Source organism: Triticum dicoccoides, chromosome 3B (assembly GCF_002162155.2).
Source record: "Triticum dicoccoides isolate Atlit2015 ecotype Zavitan chromosome 3B, WEW_v2.0, whole genome shotgun sequence".
In the NCBI taxonomy this organism is placed as follows: domain Eukaryota; kingdom Viridiplantae; phylum Streptophyta; class Magnoliopsida; order Poales; family Poaceae; genus Triticum; species Triticum dicoccoides.
Window position 1 is genome coordinate 830490300 of NC_041385.1, and position 6945 is coordinate 830497244.

Consider the following 6945-nt stretch of genomic DNA (forward strand, 5'->3'; position numbering starts at 1 on the left):
TTGGATCGGGAGGGGTGCGATGGCGGCGGTGGAGATGGGGATGAGGGGATGGGTGCGATGGGGGGCGGCATGCGGGGGCAAGGAGGCACGGGTGGGGCGTGAGGGACGCTAGGGTTTGGAGTTTGGACGAGGGGGGTGAGAGGGATGAGAGTGTGAGGGGGACGAGGGCTGCCGTCGGATCCGGGGCCATCCGACGGCATTGGAGGCGCGATCCGCGTGACATGCCTATGGACCAATCAGAACCCAGTAAACGTTATGACCATCTAAATTGGTCAAAATAAGGTGTTGAATCATATAAACAGTTTTATGATATGAAAAATTCAAAAAAAACATTCTCATTGTGTCAGCAAATCTGACCTACTTTTTAGGGAAACTAACAAACTTGGAATTGGAATAAGACAAATATCTTTAAAAAGTGTTACCAGAAATGAGTTTTTAGGAAAAAAATAATTTCTATTTTCGGAATGACAAAATTCTTTTTTTGAGAAGAATCTACCAAATATTTGTTTCGAAATGGCACCACACCATTTCCAAAACTATAAGACATCATTTTATGTACAGTTGACCAAATCTTAACATGTAAAATATTTTCGATCCACCTCTCATCAAAAAGACAAGTTATGTTTCAAAAAAGAATCTACCTGAGCATTCTTTTGTTTTTCTTCTATCTTTTCTCATGAAAAATTAAAAAAAATCTCATATTGTGCACAAGGGTGCATTTTGGAATTCAAGACAATGTTGCCTAAGGGAGTTTTCATTTTCTTTGCACGGAAAATTCATTTTCCATTTTTCGAGTGCCCGAAATGAGTTTTTTTGTGAAGGACCTACCAAATATTTGTTGAAAAATTGGACCAAATCAATTTTATAAAATACTAGGCCATGTTTAATGCACAATTGACCAAATGGTTGGGTGTCAAAAGATTTGATCAACCTCTGGTGAAAAAGACAAACTTCTGTCGATTCAGCAGGAAGCGGGTCAAATTTGAACTACAGCTGCCTCATAGTTTGCTCTTTATTTTTTCCAAAAATCATTTCTAAGTACATAAGAATCTATTTAATTAGAGAAACATCAAAAGTTTTCCATGATTCAACCACTAGCTAGGAACAGTCATTCCCGTCGTTTTGACCGCATTTTGACACGGGCATAAAAAATTCAAAAAAAATCATAAAATTGGAAAACCTTCGCATTGTGTCATTATATGTGACCAAGTTTCCAGGAAAAATAATAAACTTGTAATACGGCAATTATTTTTAAAAAGTGTTCTCAGAAACGAGCTATCATGCGTGAAGATTCATGGCTTTCAAGCCAAATGATCAATCATATGGCCACACTCATGGCATAGTTTGTTCAAATGATCTCATATTGTGCACAAGGGTTCATCTTGGAATTCCAAACAATGATGCCTAAGGAAGTTTTCATTTTCTTTGGACGAAAAATTCATTTTCCATTTTTCGAGTGCCCGCAAGGAGGTTTTTTTGTGAAGGACCTACCAAATAATTGTTGCAAAATTGGACCAAATAAATTTTCTAAAATACTAGGCCATATTTAATGCACAATTGACCAAATGGTTGGGTGAAAAAAGATTTGATCCACCTCTCGTGAAAAAGACAAATTCCCGCCGATTTAGCTGGAAGCGGGTCAAATTTGAACTGCAGGTGCCTCATAGTTTGCTATTTATTTTTTCCAAAAATCATTTCTAGGTACATAAGTACCTATTTAATCAGAGAAACACCAAAAAAATTCCAAGATTCAACCACTAGCTAGGAACAGTCATTCCCGCCGTTTTGACCGCATTTTGAAACGGGCATAAAAAATTAAAAAAAAATAAAAAATTGGGAAACCTTCGCATTGTGTCATTATATGTGTCCAAGTTCCGAGGAAAAATAACAAACTTGTAATACGGCAATTATTTTAAAAAAGTGTTCTCAGAAACGAGCTATCACGTGTGGAGATCAATGGCTTTCAAGCCAAATGATCAACCTTATGGCCACATTCATGGCATAGTTTGTTCAAATGATCTCATATTGTGCACAAGGGTGCATACTGGAATCGCAAACAATGTTGCCTAAGGAAGTTTTCATTTTCTTTGCACGGAAAATTCTTTTTTCATTTTCCGAGTGCCCAAAAGGAGGTTTTTTTGTGAAGGAACTACCAAATAATTGTTGCAAAATTGGACCAAATCATTTTTATAAAATACTAGGCCATATTTAATGCACAATTGACAAAATGGTTGGGTGTAAAAAAATTTGATCCACCTCTCGTGAAAAAGACAAATTCCTGCCGATTTAGTTGGAAGCGGGTCAAATTTGAACTGCAGGTGCCTCATAGTTTTCTCTTTATTTTTTCCAAAAATCATTTCTAGGTACATAAGTACCTATTTAATCAGAGAAACACCAAAAAAATTCCAAGATTCAACCACTATCTAGGAACGGTCATTCCCGCTGTTTTGTCCGCATTTTGAAACGGGCATAAAAAATTCAAAAAAAATAAAAAAAAATGGGAAACCTTCGCATTGTGTCATTATATGTGGCCAAGTTCCCAGGAAAAATAACAAACTTGTAATACGGCAATTATTTTAAAAAAGTGTTCTCAGAAACAAGCTATCACGTGTGGAGATCAATGGCTTTCAAGCCAAATGATCAACTTTATGGCCACATTCATGGCCTAGTTTGTTAAAATGATCTCATATTGTGCACAAGGGTGCATATTGGAATGGAAAACAATGTTGCCTAAGGAAGTTTTCATTTTCTTTGCACGGAAAATTCATTTTTCATTTTCCGAGTGCCCAAAAGAAGGTTTTTTTGTGAAGGAACTACCAAATAATTGTTGCAAAATTGAACCAAATCATTTTTATAAAATACTAGGCCATATTTAATGCACAATTGACAAAATGGTTGGGTGTCAAAAAATTTGATCCACCTCTGGTGAAAAAGACAAATTCCCGCCGATTTAGTTGGAAGCGGGTCAAATTTGAACTGCAGCTGCCTCATAGTTTGCTCTTTATTTTTTCCAAAAATAATTTCTAGGTAAGTAAGTATCTATTTAATCAGAAATAAATGGTTTGATGGCGAGCCATTGAGGTTTGGACAGTGGCCGAGGGCCCCAACTCTAGAGCGCGTAAGCTCGCATGTCCGCCGCATGGTCACCGCGTGACCGTGGTGTTGCCATGTGTTTTGGGCGGCCTAGGCATGTCTACTGGGTTGGGCACTCCCCAGGTAGGTGCTAAGAAGAAAATCACAACATAACATTCTCACGAGGAGACCGATCGATGCTCAAACATGAATTAGCAGCCAAGTGTTTGATTAGCGGTACGGGAAATGTACATGGCTAATGGGCGTGAGTTTTGGCTGAGGATGATCTGGTACTAAGAAGACCGTCTTCACAAATTTTCAGCTCAAAAGGAGGAGCCTAGGTGGTACTTGCTTTGCAAACTACCACACTGGACATAACTACAAATGTTGAAGCTCGGCTCAAAATAATGAATGGATTGAGCTGGCATTTGGTGGAGGATGGTTATTTGGGCATAGGAAAGCACTGTAGAAATAGGATACTATTTGGACGTGCCAAAGCGGTACTTCCTTCACAAACTGCTGCTCTGAACAGAATAGGAAAATGAATATTGTTGAGTTGGTTTTGAACTACGCAAGGAAGGTTTTTGACATATTTGATGAAGATATGATCCAAACAATTTATGAGATTTTTTTGGGAATTTTTGGAATGACAGAAATATAGGTTGCTTCACAACCTAGGGCAAAAACTGCCACATGGACATGACACCGAGGCAAAACTGATCAGGTGGCGCCTAGTCATCACAACCAACCACAATCTACAAGGCTATGACCATCTATTTTGGTCGTTAACAACTAGAAATAAGGCAGCGGCCAGCCCTGTTTGCTTTGTGACCATTTGGTGTAAGGAAATTACGACCTTTCTAACCAAAATGGTTGCAATGGTTTAGGGTTTGGAGCCCCCCGAACAGCTTTTGAACAATTGGTCTCAAATGGTCATAGATCTATGACCAATTCTTCCAGGGTCACTGACAAAAGGTCACTAGTTGACATATTTCTTGTAGTGAAGGCCTGTTAGTGGCGCACCTATTTTGGCCATTAATGGCGCACTACAGGTGCGCCACTAGCATCACGCCATTAGAATTTTTTACTAATGGAGCACCACTGGTGCGCCATTAGTATACCAGATACTAATGGTGCACCTATAGTGCGCCATTACTAGTTTTGAAAAAAAGAAAATTGTTAGTAATGGCGCACCGTGTATGTGGTGCGCCATTAGTATTTGGAGTTTAATAGCGCACCTATATGTGGTGCGCCACTGCTATATAGCAGTGGCGCACCACATATGTGGTGCGCCATTAACGTCCATTTCATCTATTGCCGTTTTCCTAGTAGTGGTGGGTGGAGAGCCCCTAGAGGACAAGGAGGTGGGGGGAGAGGTAGCCGGGGCAAAAAACTCCCAGCCGTGTCTGAAATAGGAGGGTCTTCTTCGATGCCCTCCTATGCTGAGGCACCTTCTGAGTCTGAGGAGGAGGAGTATGTTCCTTATGGCGAGGAGGAGGAGTGTGAGGAGGAGGAGGCCAAGGAGGAGGAGGCCGAGGAGGAGGAGGCCGAGGAGGAGGGTGAGGAGGAGGGCGAGAAGGGTGGTGGAGGGGAGGTTAACCTTGAGTTGTGGGGTGACTTGCCACAGGGTGCTCCGCAGGGGTGGCTGCGTGGTACTGCCGGAGTACCTACACCACCTTCTATCGAGGCGCACAAGTGCCTCATTGAACCTACAGGGACAAAGTAAGTGCCTCTCAATCATATTTTCAACACATGACAACATTTTTTATTGTACACATGGCAATCCTTTGATTCTTTTGAAGTAACTGGATCCTTCGCGGAAAGGGCCGTAAACCGAACGGCCTTATTATTGTCTTGTTGAAGGAGTTTTGGTCGGGCCTATTCTGCCCGCGGCCAGACAGGGACCCGCAGTAGCGGGTTTTGGCCACGAGCTGGGCCCACTACAAGGCTTATAGCCACACGGAGTACGGGACGACCGCTAAGGCCGTGATCACCAAATTTTGGGTAAGTTCTCTTCTGAATCACTCAACTCATGCCTTGTTCTCTTCTAAATCACTTGTCTTCAGTTTATCATTGAATCACTCAACTCATGCCTTGTTTGCTTCTGGTTTATGCATGATTGCAGCAACTCTATAGAGTTCTTGATGAGCACAAGGCCAGAGCCGACGTGGTCTTGCTTGCGGCTGCAAAGAAGAAAGCTCGTCAGTTGCAGTACGAGGTGCGCTGGACTGCTGTCTCGCTGTACTACCACATCTACCTGCACCAAATGATGACCAAAACTCATGTGCAGAGGCAAGGACTTACCTTGAACAGGGAGCAGTTCATGAAGGTAACTATTACTAAATTTTCATTGTGTCAAGCAGTCAACTATATGTTTCGTGCTCACATGTCATGCTTCCGAAATTTGCATAGGTTGTTCCTCGTTGGTGCTATGGAAGGGATGACGGATGGGTGAGTTTGGTGGATAGGTGGCTCGGCGACGATACAGAGTTTGCTGCCAAGAGCAGCAAGGCCCGGGTTAACCGTGGAAGAGACCGGACACAAGGCCAAGGAAACAGGAACCACTGGGGCTTCAAGGCCATCAAGGTATATCTATATGCACGATGCATTTTTGTTCTTCTTTACCGTCATGTTCTTATGTATGGCTAAATTCTGTTTGACGTTGCAGGAGGAGAAGTTGAAGAGGCCGCTCTCAGACATTGAGTCGTGGAAGCTGGCCCGCGAGCGGAGTGATCGCAAGGACGGCAAGAGCCAGTACTACGGCAAGACCGAGGAGCACCTGGAGTCTTACACTCAGCAGTTTGAGAGGTTCCATCCAGATGTTCCTGTTCCTGAGGTCGCCCAGTCTCAGATTAATGACACGGTGGTGGTGGACATCCAGGGGAAGCCCCATGGCCGGTATCCGTGTTTCGATGGCTTGATCACTCCTTCGGCCTCGTACACACGGCTTCGGGCTACCAACCCAAGCCCGTTAGAGAGTACGGGGCATTCGTAGCCTCCCTTAGCCCGCCAGCGTGTTGTAAGTACTTCCCCTTATCTTCTTTGTCTCTAACTTTCTCAGTTTATTTTCAGCACTGCCCACTGAGAAACAACCTCCATTTTGTAGGCATATCAGGCCTTTCTCGAGCATAGGCATGTTGAGGTGCGGGAGTACTTGCAACGAGTGAAGGAAAATGAGGATTACAACCGTCAAGAGATGACGATTAGTTTTGCCCTCTTAAAACCATTCTAAAATTTGCACTTTCATTCCTTCTGATCTTCTAGTTTGCTAGTTTAACTAACATCCAGGCTATGTTGGCGTCTTGGACTAATCGCACGGAGCCACCACAAATTGGACCCCCACCACCACCTGCGGGAGAAGCCCCACACATTCCCACGTTCGATGAATGGGTGGCACTAGGCGGTGATAGTCCGGTTAGTACATTTGCCTAACTACTGACAAACTAGTTCTCGTTCATTCAACACTATCGTATCATATTTACCGTTAGAATCTTCTTTCAAACATGTTGGGGACCGGTGGATCGACTCCTGCTACGTCGACCCCAGTCACTCTGATCTGGCAGAGTGATCCTGGTCTTGGCGGTGGTGGTTTTCGCGGAGGTGGTCTTGGCGGTGGTGGTTTTGGCGGCGGTGGTCTTGCTTGATGTCGTGCCATATACCTTTCATGTTCTTACTTTGAAATGATGTTTCATGTCTTGAACTACTTATGTTCATGAACTTTCGCCAGTGATGATCTTTAGATGATGAACTTGAGTATGTTTAAATGATGATGATGAACTTGATTATGTTTAGATGATGAACTGTCATATTTCTGCATAATCCCATATTTTCTGCTTTGAAATGCTGTGAAATGAATTGAAAGAGAGAAAATGG